General features: G+C 36.6%; 1 non-coding gene across 1 annotated transcript; it reads left to right on the plus strand.

Annotated features, from left to right (window-relative positions):
* The first annotated feature begins 592 nt into the window (after positions 1–592).
* LOC124899826 lies at positions 593–698 on the plus strand. The gene has a single exon (XR_007057390.1). It is a non-coding gene; the product is annotated as a small nucleolar RNA R71 (small nucleolar RNA).
* The last annotated feature ends 20,440 nt before the right edge of the window (positions 699–21,138 follow it).

Below are 21,138 nucleotides of genomic sequence, written 5' to 3' on the forward strand. Positions count from 1 at the left end.
TTGGACCAGTTGACACTCAAGTTCATGAATGGAATTCTTAATTTCATTCACAATCTGAGATTTTTATCCTACAAACTTTTTCATTATCTCTTCCTAAGAATTGCTCACTTGTTGAGCTTGCAGTGTATATTGTTGTCTTTCGACCTACTAATTTCCACCCTAAGAGGAATTTGGGTGGTTTTTGTAATTTTATTACCCCACATAATATATAGTTTTTGGATTTAATAAAAATCTAAAGTAAGCATGATTTTCACCACATTTCTCATAAAACATGCAACCGCCTGAACCTGTTGTTCATTTTAAACTTGACCTATATTTGGAGCTAATAAACTATGCTTCATTAAGGAACATGAATACCCAATATCTGCTTGAATAATGGATAATCATCTAGCTCTAACTTACCTTGTGTTTTTAGTGTAGAAGTGAACACTCTATAGGGCTCTGAATAGTCTCGGTGACCTGCAAAACATAAGATTGAGAAATGCATCATAACTATTGGATAAAATTTTCCCTTGAGTTGTAGTATCATATAAATACTTAAAGTCTAGAATCAATACTTCAATAAAATTATGCCCAATAATCTACTTGGGCTGATGGTGGTGTGGACAATTTCTCAAGTATCCCTTGTATCTCTCCTAAGCATGGGGGAAGGATTTGACATCTTTTTGAACAAATCCAGAAATCCTGCCTCTGAGATCTTTTTTTCTTATAGATGAGAAGAACCTGTTGCAAAACTTTTAAGACAATATCTCAAGATGTGATTAATACTTTTAATTAATTCTGCAACGATTGCTTTGCTTCCACAATTAGTGGGAAGAGGAATAGTGTCAACTTCACGTATTCATCAAAAACTTTTTGTAATAGAAGTTGTCACTCAACTTAGTAAACTCTAATAGGTGCTTGTATGAGTCTTCATGTGGTTTACCATCATATTGACAAGTGTTTCTCACTAGTCACACAGTGCCCTTTTTAAGTTCAAAATTTTTTATGATATTTGGCTTTACATTAGCTCTGGAGGCATTTTGTTGATTTGGCCTAACAAAATTTAATACTGCACATGGTGTAGGCTAGGTATGGTTTGTAGCCTTATCTACCACATCATTCATTGGGTCTTGAAGAATTGGATTGTTCAAGTTATCAACCATAGCTCTCAATCCTCAAAGAGTATGCTCAAGCTTATGGTCAATTAAAATCAAGGGAATGCCTTGACTCCTAGTATTTAACATAAACTAACTTGTATCTTGAGAGAAACAAAAGCAACAAACAAAAGTGAAAACTAAATAATTCATTAAAAACACAAAATAGTATCAATTCTAGAAAATTCTCGCCAACAACACCAACAACTTGTTGTGTCTTTTTGCACGTGAAAGTGTACATGGTTGTACAAGTATGAAAGTATGCAAGTCCAGATATCATACCCACCAGTATTTGATGAATTTAAGTTCTACTTTGAATTCTTATTTGAGCTATTCAGTAGGTGACCAATAACAAAGATAGATTTGTGTGTTTTGAGTGTAAATAGAAGAAATTATAAGCAAGTCATAGATTGGTTGTGTTGTAATTCAGATTTGAGAAAAGATCTAGGGTTTTGGTGTTTTGACAATCCAATTGTGGTATCTAATTATTCGTCTAATTTTCTTTCCTGAGTTACTAATTGTAGGTTAATTGTATCTATATTGAGTGTTTTTCCAACAACTCTAAGCCTACTCAACTATCCCTAATGCCTGTATTTCTATGGTTTCCAGTTAATAGTGAAGTGAATAAAGAAATGGTCTATATCAATTATGCTAGGTCACAGGGTATATTTCTATCCTCAGCAACAAATTGATTTTTTTCTCTTTATGGCTCACAAACTAGCCCTATTTCCTATTTTTACACTTGTCATTCCCTTTTTAAGTCCAATGAAAAATCCCTAGATAATATTCACAAGGTGATCCATCAAACGATTCATGAAAGCTAGAAGAAATAAATAACTCAATATATGGAAAACAAAATAGATAATATGATTTTCAAGACACAACTATCATGTTCAACCATAATGCTAGAAATTATGAGATTTACATACTCATGAATCTCTTTGGAAGAAGAGATTTCTTGAGTTTACAAGGCAAAAATAAAAAAATTAAAATAAAAGAATAAATTAAACCTAGTTCATGAGCTTTTCCCTAGCCTTTACCTTTACCAAATTAGTTGTTTTTCTCATATAAAAACATTTGGAAGGGGTTTATATAGAGTTTAGAAAACCTTATAATGACAAAAACCAATCCTAATCGGGTTAGAATAAGTTTGGATTTGCGCCACAACCCAAGAGCGGAGTTATTTTGTAAGGAATAACCGAAAATTCAGACCAGTGGACAAACTTGCATCACTCCTTGATTTGGGTGAGTGGAACAAGCCTTAAATATTTTCCTTACAATAGCCCAAATCTACGCCATTACTTATTTTGCAGCAGTGGTGCAAGGAATAGTAAATTCTTCCCTTCCTCACTTGTTTTGTAATGCATTGAGACGTAGGTTCTTCCTTGGTTCCTTGATGTTCTTTTTCTTCTTGATTAAGCTCTAAATACATCAATACACTCCTATATAAGAAAATTATGAAACACGTGAATAAGCACATCATTTCAGCTCAAGACAACACAAAAATAGAACAAATGTGAGGCAAAACATGGTAAAATAAGGAGACTATTAGCCTCACATCAACAATACCTATGATAACTACATTAGGGGACCTTACCTCAGGTCTCTTAGGTATAACATAGTGCTGATCACATCCACTCCTAGACTAAGACCCTATGTCCTCTACTATGAGCTCTCTGAGCTCCACCTTGAGAACCTCTAGTACTACCGCTGTCACTCCGTGAACTACCTCTAATAGTAGAAATAGAAGTAGGACAAAGCTAAAGCTATGAAACTTGTTGGGCTGAACTATACACATGTTGAAGATAGTCCCGAGCCATATGACCAATCTCCTCACATATATAACAAACTCTACCACCAACCTCAAGCTGAAGAGGGTCAAAAGAACCAAAATAACCTCCCTATATTGAGAAGCAAAAATAGAGCATGACCTGACCTTCGGTTGCACAAAACCATAGAGACCACCGACTTACTATCCAAACCCATTAAAATTACCTAATTTTGTCTACCATGGTAACTGTGAGAAACTCTGTCGAAGAAACTCCTACCTTGGAATACATATCCACTGAACACGTACTAATGATGGATATTCTCAACATCACCACTATGCTATGTACTCTACTGAATTGACTCAATAAACTTAGCATGATCCATAATACTCTGAAAAGAAGCTCCTAAAACAACTCCCCAATTATAGACAACTGATAATCACCTATCAATCCCTTGACAAAATTTTTGATCCTCTCTGACTCGATGGTGATACTGGCAGTGGCATATCTGGATAGTGCATTAAAATGTGTCTTATATTTTGGATTAGACATATAGCCCTACTCCAGGTGATCAAACTCATCTCTCATCTGATCATTCAAACTGTAAGGCACAAATCTCTCCACAAAAGCCTAAAAAAATAGAGTCCATATCATACCAGGAAAACCCAATGACCCACAACTAGCAAGAGACTTACACCACTGTCTGGCAACATCAGTTAATTGATAAGTAGTATACGTAACTTTGTAGGAATCAAGATATCTATGGTTATACAACCCCTCCTAGCAGTCAATCAAGAAATCATAAGCATCCTCTCCAACAACATCACTAAACTTGAGAGGAGCCAAGCGAATTAATCTATCAAATCTTTTCTAATTATTAGAAGTCACCACAAGACCCAAAGCAGTAGGAGGAAAAATAATTCTAGTACATAATGAATCAATACGAGTGGGTATCATACCTAATAGTTTCAACCCTAAATTCAAAAAATCATAAGTAGAATACCTCCTGTAGTCTAGAAATATCCAACACACTCGATGGAACACCTTTCTGGGGAACACCATCCAAATGACCCAATAGATGAATTAACAAATCTTATAACAACGAGACATCAACTGAACTCTAAGGAACCTGAGATAGTCTTTTATTTGTCTGATAGTTATCCTAGTCATAGTTAATCTTAGGCTCGAGAGAATCTTTAATAGCATATCCTATAGTCAAAGAAGCTCCTTGTGCCCAACCTCTACCTCTAGGTTGACCGTAAATCCTGCCTTGCCACTTGAATAGGTCTCTAACAGTTGGTGCTGGCTCAACATCCTCAGTTCTCTAGATCTAGCCCTTACTGTCTGAGTAGAAAAGAAAGGAACACAAGTTTAGAATATCGAGTATGAATAAACCACACCGTAAGAAATCAAATTACAGAAGTTTTCACAAAGATGTCTTATAGCCTCTCAAATATAGATATGGATGTCTACACATTTCTATAAGACTCTAATAGACATCCTACTCTATCACGTATGAGATCAGTGAACCTAGAGCTATGAGACCAATTTTTCATAACCCTAAAGTGAGCCATGTTGGCACTACCTCTGTGTTAGCCTTAGTATGTAAGCCAAACCCCTCTAAAAGAGATGAGCAAAAATATGGAAAAAGAAACAAAAAAAGGTGAGACTTATTGAATGAAGTTACACAATAATGTATAATATAATAGAAACTAAATAAAATACATAAATCCTTATAGATAGTGTTATAAGTAGAATAACATATAATTCATATTATGAAAATTTAAAATACAAAGTTTGCCTCTGAATACTAATAAAGACAACATAAGGATGGATGGATGATAGAATAAGGCTCCAAATAGGGAGCTCATTATTTACTCCAAAATAAGCTATCACCACATAATCAACTGTTGTAGATCATACTCAAACTAGAATCTACACTGAAAGGGAACAGTAGGGATGATTACAATTTGCTTATACTCACTAATTATCATAGACTGACTAAACAACGTAGAAAATAATACAAATAAAATATACTATGAGCATGTACCTACAAGCAAAAAAGTTTCCAAATGGTAATTCACACTATCTCTACTAATAATTATAAGATATAAAGACAATAAAGTAAACTAACTACACAACAACAGAACACAAGTATATTCACAAAAAAATATAAATAATACAATGCAATGTAATGAAGATGTAATGATTAGTAAAATAAGTCATCGCATAAATTTTTGTATACACCTTCTTAGCCTCTGCACTTCAAGATAGGACCCATGTAAAATAAAGGTCAAAATGGAAAATAAAGGCTTTAGGCCCAACTAATTGTGCTACTAACCCAATTTTGACTCTCATGAAACTATTCAATTCACCATTTGGTGCTTGAAATACAAAATATTGACAAAGTCAAACTACTAGTTTTTAAAGACTCTAAGAGTCCAAAATTCTCCCAAATAATTTTTAAATGCATTGAGGACCCTGACAACCATCCTCTAACCTCATAACCAACATGTAACTACTATGGGGAAAAGTAAAATAGTGAAAACACATAATTGTGAAATTTTCACTTTCAAAGTTGTTACACTAAGGCTGTATTGTTCACCAACCTAAAGCAGGGTAACATGCTTATTGAGGAGTATTTTTTCAAATGTACCAAGCTCTCCAGGTATGCTCTAGAGATGGTTACTGAGCTGAGGGATCAAATAAGAAAGTTTGTTTCATAATTAGTGGTCATGGAGTGTAGCATGGCTATGCTTATTTGGGATAAATATCTATCGACTGATGAATCATGCCTAATAGATAGAGGAAGAGAATATTAAAGATAAAGAGAGAGAGAATAAGAGGCAAGGACATACTATTTTGAATACTCTTTAGTAGAGGTCGGGAAATGTGAATTATTCTCAATTTTTGTAAATATCTTTAGCTCCAACACCTTCTTCAGCTAGTGTTATATCACTCAGACCTAATTATGAGAAAAATAATATAGCATCAGGCTATAGTATTGTAAGTAGCCATAATTTTCCAGCATGTGTTTAGTGTGGTAAGAACCATCTAGGTAAGTGCCTGTCTTGAAAGGACAATTGTTTTAGATATAGTCAAAATTCCCATAGGTTAAAGAATTTACCCAAGGTTGGACTAGGAATTAATGTAATAGGTTTCAATTTACTTCTTTAGAAGCCCTTATAGGTCACCCAACTCAATAGGGTGTTCCTACCAGTACAAGCAGTGGTTAGCTTCAAAACTATTTTTATGCTTTTTGTTCTTACTAGGTTTATGATATTTTGAAAAACGTGGTTATAAGTACGTTATGAGTCTTTCATATAGATGTGTATGTATTGATAGATTTAGGGGCCACACTTTTCTTCTTGACTCCTTATATTGCAGTAAGTTATAGTGTTAGTCCCAAAACCTTTTTAGAATCCTTCCTAGTCCCTACTCTTAGGTGACTTAGTTATAGCCATGCAAGTATATAGAATTTGTCTAGGCTTAATTTTCTAGAAAATCACTAGATTTTATCTAGATAAGTTAGAAATGGATAATTTTTATGTCATTTTTTGCATAGAGTTGTTACACTCCTATTATGTCACAATAGACTGTAGAACCAGAGTCATGATCTTTTAGTTTCCTAATGAACCAGTCTTAGAATGGAAGGGTAGTACCTAAATGCCTATAAATTGATTTTTCTCTTACCTTTAGACTCGAAAGATGATCTCTAAGGGTTGCATTTACCATTTACTTTGGTTTAAGGATTCTAATTTTGTCACCCAAAACCTTCAGTCAGTTCCAGTTTTAATGAGTATCAAAAAGTTTTTCTTTAAGATCTGGGCAGAGACCCTCCAAGCAGGAGATTTACTTTAGAATAGACCTTTTTCTAGATATCCAACATATCCCAGTTTCTCCTAACAAAATGGCGATATCCTTACATAAGGAATTGAAAGATCAATTAAAAATTTCTTACTCATAGGTTTTAGTAGATCTATCATCACTTCACAGGATGCTACAATTGTCTTCATGTGTAAGAAAGACCGGTCAAGAATAGTATCCTATTCCTAGAAATAATGACTTGTCCAACTAGGATAAGGTTGCCAGTTGCTTCACTAAGATAGACCTCAAATTCAACTTTCATTAGCTCAAAGTCAGATAATGTGACATTTTGAATTATCCTTCAAAACTTAGTATTGTTACAATTGTCTTCATAGATGATATTTTTTTTATTTATAGAGTGAGAATGAACATGCAGGCCATTAGAAGATTAGTTTACAGACTCTTAAGGATCACATTTGCTAAGTTAATCAAGTGTGGATTCTAGTTGAAACCAATGACATTAATCTGTCATATTATTTCTAGTGAGGGCATTCAGGTTGATCCTAAAAAAACAAAGTAGTTAGAAACTAGCCTAGACCTATTTCTCCATTAGATATTAGGAGTTTCTTTAGCTTAGTTAGTTACTATAGGTGGTTTGTTGAATGTTTTTCACACGTTGCTTATATTATGTCAAGATTGACTTAGAATAAAGTCTTGGTTTAGTTGTCCAATGCTTGTGAGAAGAGCTTTTAGGATTTGAAGACTCGACTCACTTTTGCTCCAGTTCTGACTCTACTGAAGGATCCAAATAGGTTTTTTGTATATTATGATGCTTTTAGAGTTAGAATTGGTGTGTCTTGATGCATCACAATATGGTCATAACTTACTTTAATAGAAAACTCAATGTTTGTGAAAGAATTTCCCAACTTGTGATCATGAGTTGATAGTTGTAGGTTTTGACTTAACTATTTAGAGGAACTATCTTGATGGAGATGATGTGGATGTTTTTATGGATCACAAATATCTTTAGTATATGTTCAAAAAGAAGGATCTAAATCTGTATCAAAGGATATGGCTATAGTTGTTGAAGGATTATGACATAAGTGTTTTGTACCATTGGGCTACACATAATATAGTGGACGATGCTCTTAGCAGACTTTATATAAGTAGTATTGATCATGTGAAGGATAAAAAGAATGAGTTAGTTCATGATGTTCAAAGGCATATTTAGTTGGGAGTACTTTTTATTGATTCAACTAATGGAGGAGTCAAAGTTTAGAATGGTTCTTCATTAGTGATGGAGGTGAAGGAAAAATAGAATATTGATCCCATCCTCGTTAAGTTGGAGGAAATAGTCCACTATTAGAAAATAGATGTTTAGTACTATAGTACACCAAGTTATTAAGCTCTAGATGCACCAATAGATATTATTGAATTATCTTTCCAAAGCCATTTCTCTCACCTTATTTCAGTATCATAGAAAAAGTTATGGCAAATTGACTGAGGAATTACCAAACTGCCAGTGATGCTTCACTCATTTTTCAGAAACAATGAGTTGTATCAAAGAATCGTTGCCACAGTATTGAAGGGAGGGACCAAAGACTTAGCCTAGTGATTACGAGTCAAGCATATGACTTGTTATCAGTCTAAATGAGCCATTAGGTGGACCTGTCACCACAACAGTAAGAAACTAAGGAATCAAGACCGTGAAAACGACTCTTCATAATGACTCATGACCATTTATAATGCAGTACATGCTCCTTTCTACTCCTCTAATACATAAGGATGTCATCGATGAACATAATTATGAAGGAATCTAAATAAGGTCTAAACTCGATTCATCAAATCCATAAATATGGAAGGGGCATTATTCAACCCAAAAGACATACTAGGAAATCATAATTATCATAATGAGTCCTAAAAGCCGTCTTCGGAATATCCTCAACCCGAATCCTAAATTGATGATAACCAAAACTCAAATCAATCATAGAGAACAATGTAACACCCTAAAGTTTGTCAAACAGTCCATCAATACGAGGCAAAGGATAAAAGCTCTTCAACGTCACCTTATTAAGCTTTCTATAATCAATACACATATGCATGGAGCCATCTTTCTTGTTTACAAACAACACAGAAGATCCCAAGGAGACATACTCGATCTAATAAAATCCTTACCAAGAAGATCTTGAAGCTGAGAATTTAGCTCCTTAAGCTCGACAGGAGCCATATGGTAGGGTGCTATAGAAATAGGTAGGGTGTCAGGCTAAAGATCAATAACAAACTTAATTTCATGGGAAAGAGGTATACCAAGTAGATCGATAGGGAAAATATTAGGAAATTGACAATCTACATAAAAAGAATCAAGCGATGAACTCTCCACAATAACATCAAAAATATAAGAGAGGTAAGACTCACAACTCCTCAAAAAAAAACTCCTAGCACACAAATAAGAAATAATCCCTATTGGCTCGTGGTCAATAGCTCCTTGCCACACAATTGGGGGAATATTGGGCATGGCTAAGGTAACGGTCTTGGTAAAATAATCCATGACCACATGATAGAGGGATAACCAGTCCATGCCCAAAATCAAATCAAAATTTGCCATATCTGATATAATAAGATCAACATGAGTATCAACATCTTTAAAAATCACAACACATGATCTAAAAACTCGATCCACTACTAAAGAATTACACATGGGAGTAGATACATACAAGGGATCTGATAATAAATCCCAAGATAACTCCAACTATCACGACCCAAACTAGGGCCTGGCCGTGACGAATATTCGACCCATGGAGGCCCGAATGTCCCACTCTATCTGGTAATCATGCACAATATTCATATAATAAAAGGAAAATACAGAATTATAAATTAAATACGGAAACATGGTCATACTTTGAAATTAGTTTAACAATGAAGGAAAACTCCAACAACATCTAAATAACATCTGACTCAGTTTGTAAAATCTCTACTAAATCTCAAAACAATACTATCTGAAGTCTAGGATAAGGCCCCCAGTAGACCAAAACTATAGAATGATGAATATTTGTAAGATAAAATAGCCATAACTCCCTCACCGTGTGTCCGTTTTGGGCGAATCTTATATCAACGAAAAGCTTATTCAATCACCTACGTAACGAAAATTTAAAATTTAAAGAATTCCATACAGAGTTGAGTATAATTCACTCTAGAAGACCATGCTTGATACTTTTAGGGAAAAATTTTATCTTGGAAAGTTTTGGGGAATTACAATATACCCCCTTGGGAACATTTGTCCCCGAATATTAACGCAGAACACAAACAAGCATGACTTCAAGCATACTAAGGAATAGAAAGAATAAAACAGGATTGTACCTTCCATTTCGTCATCCACTGGGTCAAAAAGGTTTGGGTACCTAGCTCTCATGTCAACTTCGGATTCCCAAGTTGCTTCTTCAATTTTCTGGTTTCTCCACAACACTTTAACTGGGGAAAACTCTTTGTTTCTCAATTTTATAACTTGGCGATCCAAAATTTCTGCAGGGTCTTCTTCAGGATAAAGAGTCTATCACTTTGATTTCTTCAACAAGCAACAATAAAGAATAGTCTCCAATACACTTCTTCAACATAGATATATGAAATACCGGATGGACGAAACCCAAACTGGCAGGCAATTCTAACTCCGACTGCACCTATTCTTCTCAAAATCTGATATGGTTCTATGTAGCGAGGACTCAGCTTACCTTTCTTCCCGAACTGCATGACTCCCTTCATGGGAGAAATCTTGAGAAACACCCAATCTCTAACCTCAAACTCTAAACCTCTTCTCCTAACATTAGCATAGGACTTCTGACGACTTTGGGTTGTCTTAAGTCGTTCTCTTATGACTTTCACATCCTCCATTGCCTGATGAACAAAATCAGGCCCAACCATCTGTGTCTCACTCACTTCATACCACCCTATTGGTGACCTACATCTTCTTTCATACAACGCCTCAAATGGTGCCATCTTAATACTAGAATAGAAACTGTTATTATATGGAAACTCTATTAGGGGAAAGTGCTCCACCCAACTTCTTTTAAAATGAATCACACAGTCCCTCAACAGGTCCTCAAGGGTCTGAATAGTGCACTCAGCCTGCCCATCAGTCTGAGGGTGAAAGACAGTACTTAGGTTTACTTGGGTACTTAAGCCTTTATAAAAAGATCTCCAAAACTGAGAAGAAAACTGTGTACCTCGGTCGGATATGATGGACACAGGTGCCCCATGCAATTGAACTATTTCAGCAATGAATAGCTTGGCATAATCCTCTCTCGAGTAGTTAGTCGTGACAGGTGGAAAGTGGGCTAACTTGGTCAGCCTATATACAATTACCCAAATAGAATCATACTGGTTTTGGGACCTCAAAAGCCCTGTAATGAAGTCCATATTAATCATCTCCCACTCCCATAAGGGTAAAGCTATCTCTTGGGAAGAACCACTTGGCCTCAAATTCTCTACTTTAACTTATTGGCAATTCAAATAGTTGGAAACAAAGTCAGCCATATCACGCTTCATTTATTCCACTAATAAATAGATTTCAGATCATGGTACATCTTAGTAAAGCCTGGGTGAACAACATACCTTAAAGTTTGAGCTTCGTCAAGGATTCTCTACCTTAGACCATCTACATCTGGCATGCACAACCTACCCTGATATCTCAAAATGCCATCACCACCAATCTTAAATGGCATCACCTTCTGCTGACCCACATTACTCTTTATTTGCACCAAGAAGGGATCTCTAACCTACTTTTCTTTAACTTCTGCACAAAGGGATGATTTAGCTATCTCATGCACCATCACCCCTCTATTTTCAGAATCTAAGAGTTGCACTCCAAGATTTACAAGTCGATGAACATCCTTCACCATTTCTCTCTTTCCTTCCTCAACATGAGAGAGGCTACCAATAGATAATCTACTGAGGGCATCGACTACTATATTTACCTTACCCGAATGATAGTGCAGGCTTATGCCATAGTCTTTTAAAATTTCCAACCATCATCTCTGCCTTAGATTGAACTCTTCCTACGAGAAAACATACTGTAAACTCTTATGGTTAGTAAATATATCAACATGCACCCCATACAAATAGTGCTGCCAGATCTTAAGTACAAAAACCACAACTGCTAATTCCAAGTCATGAGTAGGGTAGTTCCGCTCATGCACCTTTAATTGCCTAGATGCATAAGCCACTTCCTTATCGTGCTACATAAGAACACACCCTAGTCCCACTCGAGATGCATCACAGTATACAACAAAACCTTTTGTACCCTCTAGAAGAGTCAAAACAGGAGCAGTAGTCAACTTATCTTTCAGCTTCTCAAAACTACTCTCACAAGAGTCAGACCATAAAAACTTCACCTTTTTCTCAGAGTCAACTTAGTAAGTGGTGCAACAATGGAAGGAAAACTCTCCACAAATCTTCTGTAATAACTCGCCAAACCCAAGAAGCTTCGAATATTGGTAGGAGTCATGGGTCTAGGCCATTTCCTCACTGCCTCAACCTTTTAGGGTTCAACCCGCATCCCCTCACTAGACACAATATGCCCCATGAAAGCAATAGCATTCGGCCAGAATTCACACTTGGATAATTTTGCATACAACTTATGATCTTTGAGAGACTAAAGAATAATTAGGAGGTGATTGACATGGTCCTCCTCACTTGTGGAATAGATCAAGATGTCATCGATAAAAACTATGACAAATAGGTCTAGGAACTGATGGAAAACCCTGTTCATTAGGTCCATGAAAGCTGCAGGAGCATTAGTCAACTCAAAGGACATGACCAAGAATTCATAATGACCATATCTGGTTCGAAAAGCTGTTTTAGGAATGTCTGACTCCTTAACTTTCATCTGGTGATAGCCCGAACGAAGGTCAATTTTAGAAAAACACTTAGCACGTTGAAGCTAGTATAAAAGGTCATCGATTCTAGGAAGATGATATTTATTTTTCACTGTGACCTTATTCAACTGGCGATAATCTATGCACATATGCCGGGAACCATCTTTCTTTCGCACGAAGAGTATAGGTGCACCACAAGGAGAAACACTAGGTTTGATAAACCCTTTATCTAGGAGATCTGCTAGCTATTCTTTCAACTCTTTTAACTCTACAGGAGCTATTCTATGTGGTGGAATAGAAATAGGATGGGTATTTGTCAATACATCAATGCCAAAATCTATCTCCTTATCAGGTGGAATTCTTGGGAGATCATCTGGAAAAGCTTCTGGGAATTTATTTACTACAGGAACAGACTGAAGAGAAAGACTTTCAGTGCTAGAATCTTTAACCTGAATAAGATAATATAAGCAACCTTTAGAAACGAGTTTACGGGCCCTGAGATAAGACATGAAGTGCCCCCTAGGTGATAAAGAGTGCCCTTCCCACTCTATTATTGGCTCATTCAGAAAAGAAAAGGTAACCTTCTAGGTTCTACAGTCTAGTGTAGCATAACACGAATGAAGCCAGTCCATCCCTAGGATAGCATAAAAATCAACCATATCAAGCACTATAAGCTCTACCATAGTATCCCAACTAAGAATAAACACTATACAATTTTTATATATCCTCCAAGCCATAACAGAATCACCCACTGGAGTGGAAATAGAGAAAGGATCGGTAATGACTTCAGGCTCAAACCCAAAACCAACAGCCATATATGAGGTCACATAAGATAAGGTAGACCCAGGATCAAGTAACATATATACATTATGGGAAAAGATTTGTAACATATCGATGACCACATCTGGAGAGGCATTTGCCTCCTAGCAGTTGGTCAAAGCATATAGCCGATTTCGACCGCTCCCGGCAGCCAAAGTGGCTCCCTTCTAAGGTACTGAGGTAGAAGAATTCGCCAGTGACTTAGATCCCCCAATATTACCTCCTGTATCAGGGCAATATCTCTAAAGGTGTCCCACCTGATCACAAGAATAACATTTTTTTCTCTCGAAGTAACACTTTCTAGGATGATTCTTCTCGCAGGTGTTACAACGGGGAAAAGATCTGGCAGGCTGTGCCACACTGCCCTGCTACTGAGTATCCTGAGCTCTGGGTCCCTTACTATTCTGAAAATTATAAGATCGCCTATCAACTGGGGGTCTGGGTGCTGGAGCGCTAGCTGCAAACTGCGCCTTGCCCCAAAACTTCTTCTTTTGCCATTTATCGCTCTAGTTACCGCTCTGTGGCTGACTGTGGTTCTGATCCATTGTTTTGGCTCTCTTCGCCTGCCTGTTTTTCTCTCTAGATTCAAATATTTTCTTTTTCTTCTATTCTACCGGTTACATATGGACTGACAGTCTAGCAAAGTCCACCTCCCTATTTTGCATCGCCCCTTGACAATTAAGTGCTAGATCATTGGAAAGACCGGATACAAATTTCCTCATTTGGGCCCTTATATTTTCTGTCATTTCTGGTGCATAATGAGCCAGTTGATTAAACTTCAGAGTGTACTCATGGACACTCATCTTTCCTTGTTTAAGATTCATGAATTCCTCTGCTTTGGCTTTCCTCAACTCTAGAGGAAAGAATCGGTCAAGAAAAGCTCCCACGAACTCATTCCAAACTGTGGGCTCAGCACTCTCCCTTTTCGCATCCTCCCATATGTTGTACCATTGGTTTGCTACATCCTTAAGTTGGTACGCTGCTAACTCAACCCCTTCCACCTGATCCACATGCATAACTCTAAAAATCTTCTCCATTTCATCTATGAACTCCTGGGGGTCCTCTTCTACTTTAGTGCCAGAAAATTTGGGCGGGTTTATTCTCATGAACTGGCCCACCTTAGTGGCCTCAGAAATGACAGATGCAGACCCAGTATCTTCTGAACTCTGAGTTTTTTCGGCTACCAACTATGCAAGCATGTGAATGGACTGCCTGAATTTTCCATTTGATATGTCCCTCTGAGAAGACTGGGGACGGTTAATATTTATCCTTGGAGCTTGAGGAGGACTGGTTGGGACTGGAGGTACTCCCAGAGTAGGAATAGGTTCTAAGGTGTGGGCTCTATTACGGGTCAACATGCCATGAGTGGGGCGGACTTTATCATCCTAAGTATCCTGGTTGCTAGAACGATGAGGAGGCATGACTGTTTTACAAAATACAATGGATCACTAATTAGGGGATAGTTCTAATTCAGACTCTAAAGCACGAAATAAATCACAAAGAGGGGAAACACTTTCCTAAACACCTAGTAGCTTCCTGTTTATAAGTATGGCGCGTTACACACCCATAAACAAGACTCTACCCGATGCAATTTTGAAGACACCCTGGGACCATGAACCATGCTCTGATACTAAGTTTTTCACGACCCGAACTAGGGCCTGGTCATGACGGATATTCGACCCATGAAGGCCCGAATGTCCCACTCTATCTGGTAATCGTGCCTAATATTCATATAATAAAAGGAAAATGTAGAATTATAAATCGAATATGAAAAAATGGTCGTACTTTGAAATTAGTTTAACAATGAAGGAAAACTCCAACAACATCTGACTCAATTTGCGAAATCTCTACTAAATCTCAAAACAATACTATATGAAGTCTGGGATAAGCCCCCAGTAGACCAAAACTGTAGAATGATGAATATTTGTATGACATTAGGCCTTCTGAAATATAGAAGGCTCACCAATGCACAATCTCTTCTGCTTTTTGAATTTTCTACTGCTTATCTTGACCCTTAGACTGTGCCTCAGACCTGAGAGGTTGGAGGGGGAGGGGGGTTAATACAGACGTACTGGTACGCAGAGCTAATCCAATATAGTCATTTATAATCAACATATATGAGAGCAATTTAAAACAGTTCATAAACATATCATATAGTAAGAAATCACATGGGTATTTTAAAGACTTTGAAACATTTCTTTGAAACCATGACTCACTCTTTGTCTTACTTTTTAGCTAGATGGTACACCCTACAATATGTAATTCTATGGGCTATATGGAATCTACCCTTGATTCGATGACCAAGCCCCCAATCTAAGTTTGCTGCAAGGATTGGAGTATCTATAAGGGGGACACGCAAGATCACACAGCAGGGTACCAAAATCCCTAATCAAGTCAACATGTCATGGTAGTGCACAAGATCACAAAGTAGGACACCTAACCATAGTACCAATTTGGGACGATATGAATCAAGGTACACAAGATCTCAAAATATGGTACCATAATCCCGTGTAGGCAAATCACAATTTCTAGCATAGAGTCTTTCAACTTGTACTTTCTTCAGGTAACCATCTAACTCTCTTAAATCAAACTCTAACTCTATCATAGCATACATTTATATGGTATCGTCATACCATTGACTTGCGAGTCACAGTACCACATCAATTATCCAAATTTTCATGCCATTTACAACATGCACATATATAAAACTTTCACACACATCAAACACATACACCATGGTTCTCAACATGTAATAGTTTCAAGAAACTTCATCATTTATGAGTAATATCATGTCAATTGCAAAAACTCATGCTCCTAATGATTTAACACAAGTATAGTGTGGGATATAAAACATTGTCATCGGGGATTTAAAGAATTCACAATTCATATACATCATACCTTTTTGAAATTCAGATCACATGTTCACAATTCAACAATTGAAATCTATGCAAGCCAACAACCCCATGATATTTCAATATTTCTTTCAAAACCATATCACAAAACATGTTATTGATATTAAAACAAAACCCCACTTGTAAAAACATATGTATACGTATAGATAGTAAGGTCTTGTGTAAATTCTTTTCAAAAATCATGCCCATGAAATTTGGGACAACCCCATGTACCTCTATTTCAGAAAGTAAATGGATGATTCTTGGAGCCTACGATGCGAGGATTCCAAATCTCCAATTATCTTCTAAAACCCACGGTTAAATCTTGAGCTATGAGGATTTTTAGTCTGAAACCCTAATGGAGTTTCTTGAGAGATTCTAATGAAAATAAACTTTGGTGTTCTTGGGATTAAACCCTGTGTTAGAGATGATAAGGGGTTGGAGAAATTTGACGAATGCAAAAATTGGGATCCTCTGTGATGGTCTAAACACTTGAATGATGATGTTTTACCACTAGCACATAAAATAGCCATAACTCCCTCACCGTGTGTCCGTTTTGGATGAATATTATATCAACAGAAAGCTTATTTAGTCACCTATGTAATAAAAAGTTAAAATTTAAAGAATTCCATAAGGAGTTGAGTATAATTCACTCTAGAAGACCATGCTTGATACTTTTAGGGACAAATTTTAGTTTGGAAACTTTCAGTACGTTACACCAACCATAGGGCATAATAAGTATATATACAAGAATAAGTGGATCTCGAATCAGCTATAGCAAGGGCCATAGATGGTACACTAGAATTATACCTATAACAACAATATTTGAAGACTCAATCTTGGGTCTAGCAGGTGCTGTATACAACTAACCATGCCCGCAACCTGGATGGCTCCTAACAGAGCACCTATCCTTCCTACCTAAAAACCACCTCAAGCACCTAGGGACCATCCCTATGACCCTGAACTACCTCTAATTGAGGGATGAACTGCTCTAATAGGGGAAACACTATGAGATGAAGCAATAATCACCTTAAAACTAGGGCAATTTTATGAATAGTGACTATGAGCCCATAACTATAATATGTTACATGAGATGAACTAGAACCAGGGGATCCAGTTGACTTGAAATAGACACCTTGCCTAGAATAACCAAAAGGCAAACCCTCAAATATTGACCACTACCCTGACCATGGAGATCACTAATATGAAACTAACCTAGAGTGCTTCCTGAATAGATTTACTAAGCTGAATCTGAGACTAACACTGTGGATGTGGAGGATATCTACTATGAGAACTTCTACCTTTGAATTGGGAGATACTATGGCTCCCACTGAAACCACCCTAATATTTAGGCCTCTTATCTCTGGCCCTACGAGCCTCACGATGTATCTTCTCCATCACCCGATCATGATTAGAAACCTTAGCTAAAGACCTACTAGAAGCAACAAAACTCTAAGTAGGCATACCAAAAGAAAGTCTCAATACTCGTACAAAGCAACGAACCCTCTCATACTCAGTACCCAAAATAGAAGTAGCATGCCTAGCCAACTTGTGAAAATAGGACTCATGCTCCATAATTGTCATGGAGCCCCTCCAATCTTGAAAATAGATCTCTCAAGCAATCCCTAAGCCTACGAGGCATTTACTTCTCGAAGAATATCTCAGAGAACTCAGTCCATATCAATGGAGAAGATCCAGTTGGACTGTGGTCAAGATAACCTCTCCACCAATATCGAGCAACCAATTCCAACTGAAAGGTAGTGTAGTCCACACCACCTATATCAACTAGGCCTAAATTCCAAAGCCTATCCTCACAAGCAATCATAAACTCATAAGCATCCTTGCTTGATGCACCAACAAACATAGGCAGAGCCAATCTCAAGAATCTACCCAATATCTTTTGCTCCTCAGCAAACATAGCAGGCTGGCAACCACTGGCTAAGAAACTACTGACTGAACAACTACTGATGCAGGAGGAACCTTAACTCTAGGATCCTTAATACCACTCTGATCTGTAGAATGTGCACCATCAGATGGTGCACCACCAATCAAACCCAAAGAATGAACTAAAGAATCCCTAAGAACTTAGGAAGAAATAAACCTAGGTGGAGCTTGGGATGGTCCCTGCCCTACCGCTGACTGAGGTAGAAGAATATCTGGCTCAGAAGCAGGATAGGGCCTGGTAGAGGTCCTCTATCCTAGACCTTAGATGGGGACACATCTCGAGGATGAACACGACCTCTAGCTCATCCACAAACAAGAGTAAGATCCTTAGTCTTGGTCTTGAGACCCTCATCTCGGGTAGAGGTAGCATGTTTTCTAGCCATTTGCGATAGAATGAAGTCAAGGGAATGTTTTATTAAGCAACTCAGACACTTAGCACGAAATGAGTAGAAGAAATGAAGAACTCCTAAAAATGTCCTATAGACTCACGAAGATAGAAAATGGACGTTATCTTTCTGATCTGCAAGACTCAACTATACACTTACTCTTGTACCAATAATACTGTGTAGCCTAAGCTCTGATACTAATTTGTCAAGACCCGATTTACAAGTCATGATGGCACCTACTAAATCCCTTCAGTAGGTAAGTCGAACCATAACCCAAAGCGAGATACAATGGGTTAACTTGGTGGAAATGCCCCAAATGGGCTAAATAGACAATTCAACATAAGAAATAAGCAAGACAATAAAATAGTCTAAAGTTAACCATAATATAAGAAACTATCCTATGACTCGATAGAGCCAGTACAAGAGCAACTATAAATACAACCCAAGTATCTAAAATATCCAATACAATCTGCCTTGAAACTAAAGACTAGACATAAGTAAGATAGCGGGAAATGGGCAACTCGGACTACAAGATCTCAATCTATCTCCAAAAATTAACACAATATGAATAATAATCAGTGGTGACAACTAGTAATTAGATCTGTACCAAAAAGGTATGAAAGTGTATTATGATTACCAAAACCATGAGTACTCTGTAGGCATCATTGACTGATTGAGCTAAATCACGATATAAGTATGATCAAATGCAAGATAATATAACTAAGTCATGATAAAGAGGCAAACCTGATAACCACTCCAACATCACTGCACATAGATAAGTAAGCAAATCAGAATAATAATATAATATAACATAAAGCATCAACATATGTAATCATAACTAAAAAATTGCCCCCCATAAGCCAGTTAGTATGGGAAAATAAATAACCCATTACAAGCCCCCATAATTCTAGAAGGTACAAACAAGATAATATAAACACCATTATTTATCAACTCTCATGGTATCACTAGAATTCATTCATATCCATACTATAACCATTTTCTAATTTTTGGACTTAGCTAGAATCACTGTCGTTAATCTCACCACCAATATCATCATATCATAAAAAGTATATCATTATAGCATGATGTGTATATCCAAACTCAAACTTATAGGTAAAATAAAAAATATCATCATAAATATCATCATCAATATCATTCTCCATATCATCACCAACATTATCAATTATCATCATCAATATCATGGTTATCCTCCTAACTTGCACTGGTTATAATTAGTTGATATCATCATTATTATCCAAATTTGAATTGGTATTTGGATAATTAATAGCTTAATCAATATCTGAACTTTTATCGATAACTATATCATAATTATCATGGACAATAACATAACCACTATCATAACTATTTAGCATGATCACTAATCATAATTGAGGCATGATCTATAGCATAATAAATAGCATGTTCGCTAATATAATCAATAAGCACAGGCATTAACATAGCAAATAACATGATCACTAGCATAGTCAATGGACATGGTCACTACCTTATTCAATGGCATTTTTAATAGCTCAATCAATATCATATTTAATAGCTTATCATTAGCTTCATCAATAACTTATTCATGGAATAATCCATAAACATGAATCCCTACGTCAACCCTTCATAACCATCAAGTACAAAGGTATCTCAATATCACCTTAATAAACATCCTTAGATGTACACAAATATATAAAAGGTCTTCAATAACTAACACAAGTTTTGGCCTAAGGTGGGTCTAAGAGGCCACTTATAAATCCCTAAAATCCTTAACCAAGCAACGTCTACCTCAGACTAGTCTAAGATATCTAAATCTAATATTAGATATTAGATAGGCTATAACTAGCCCTGGGATAGTAATTCCTCCCAATAGAGAGCAACTAAGTAAATTCCACCCAAGGTAATGATACTAGGGTAAGTTCCACCCTAAACTCAAGTGAACAAGGAAATCTCCTCATTGATTAAGTAAATAAAGCATTTCCATCATAAACAAGAGCTTTCAAGGTCAACTTTACCTAAGGTAAGAATAGCTAGGCTAATTATGCCCAAAGGGGTAGTAAAAAATAGCCTAAATGGTCCAACTAACCTAAATATTGCAATTTATCATACCAATACCTAAGTCCCATCCCAAATATAACACAATATCATAAGCATACTATGAATCAGCTCAATCTAACATAGGGTAAAACCTGATAACGCTCAACTAACACATCAATTTAAGTACAAGGCAGTCATCATCAATATATTTATCAAAGTTTAGAGTCGGCATCGAGTCTACGAGGAACAATATGAGTGGTGATCAAATTAATTCAAAATGATAGATACAAGTTGAATTCAAACAAATGTTACAAGAATATAAAATGGGGGAGATGGCTACCTACACTAATGGTTCTTTTGGGATTTTTCTAGAATAAATTTGGGGCTACGAATAATTAGAGTTTTAGCAATTATGAACAAATCTTGTGATTATATATTACTAAGGGAGTGACATATGGGAGCTAAATATAAACATTACTTCAATA

Source organism: Capsicum annuum, chromosome 6, assembly GCF_002878395.1.
Source record: "Capsicum annuum cultivar UCD-10X-F1 chromosome 6, UCD10Xv1.1, whole genome shotgun sequence".
Lineage (NCBI taxonomy): Eukaryota > Viridiplantae > Streptophyta > Magnoliopsida > Solanales > Solanaceae > Capsicum > Capsicum annuum.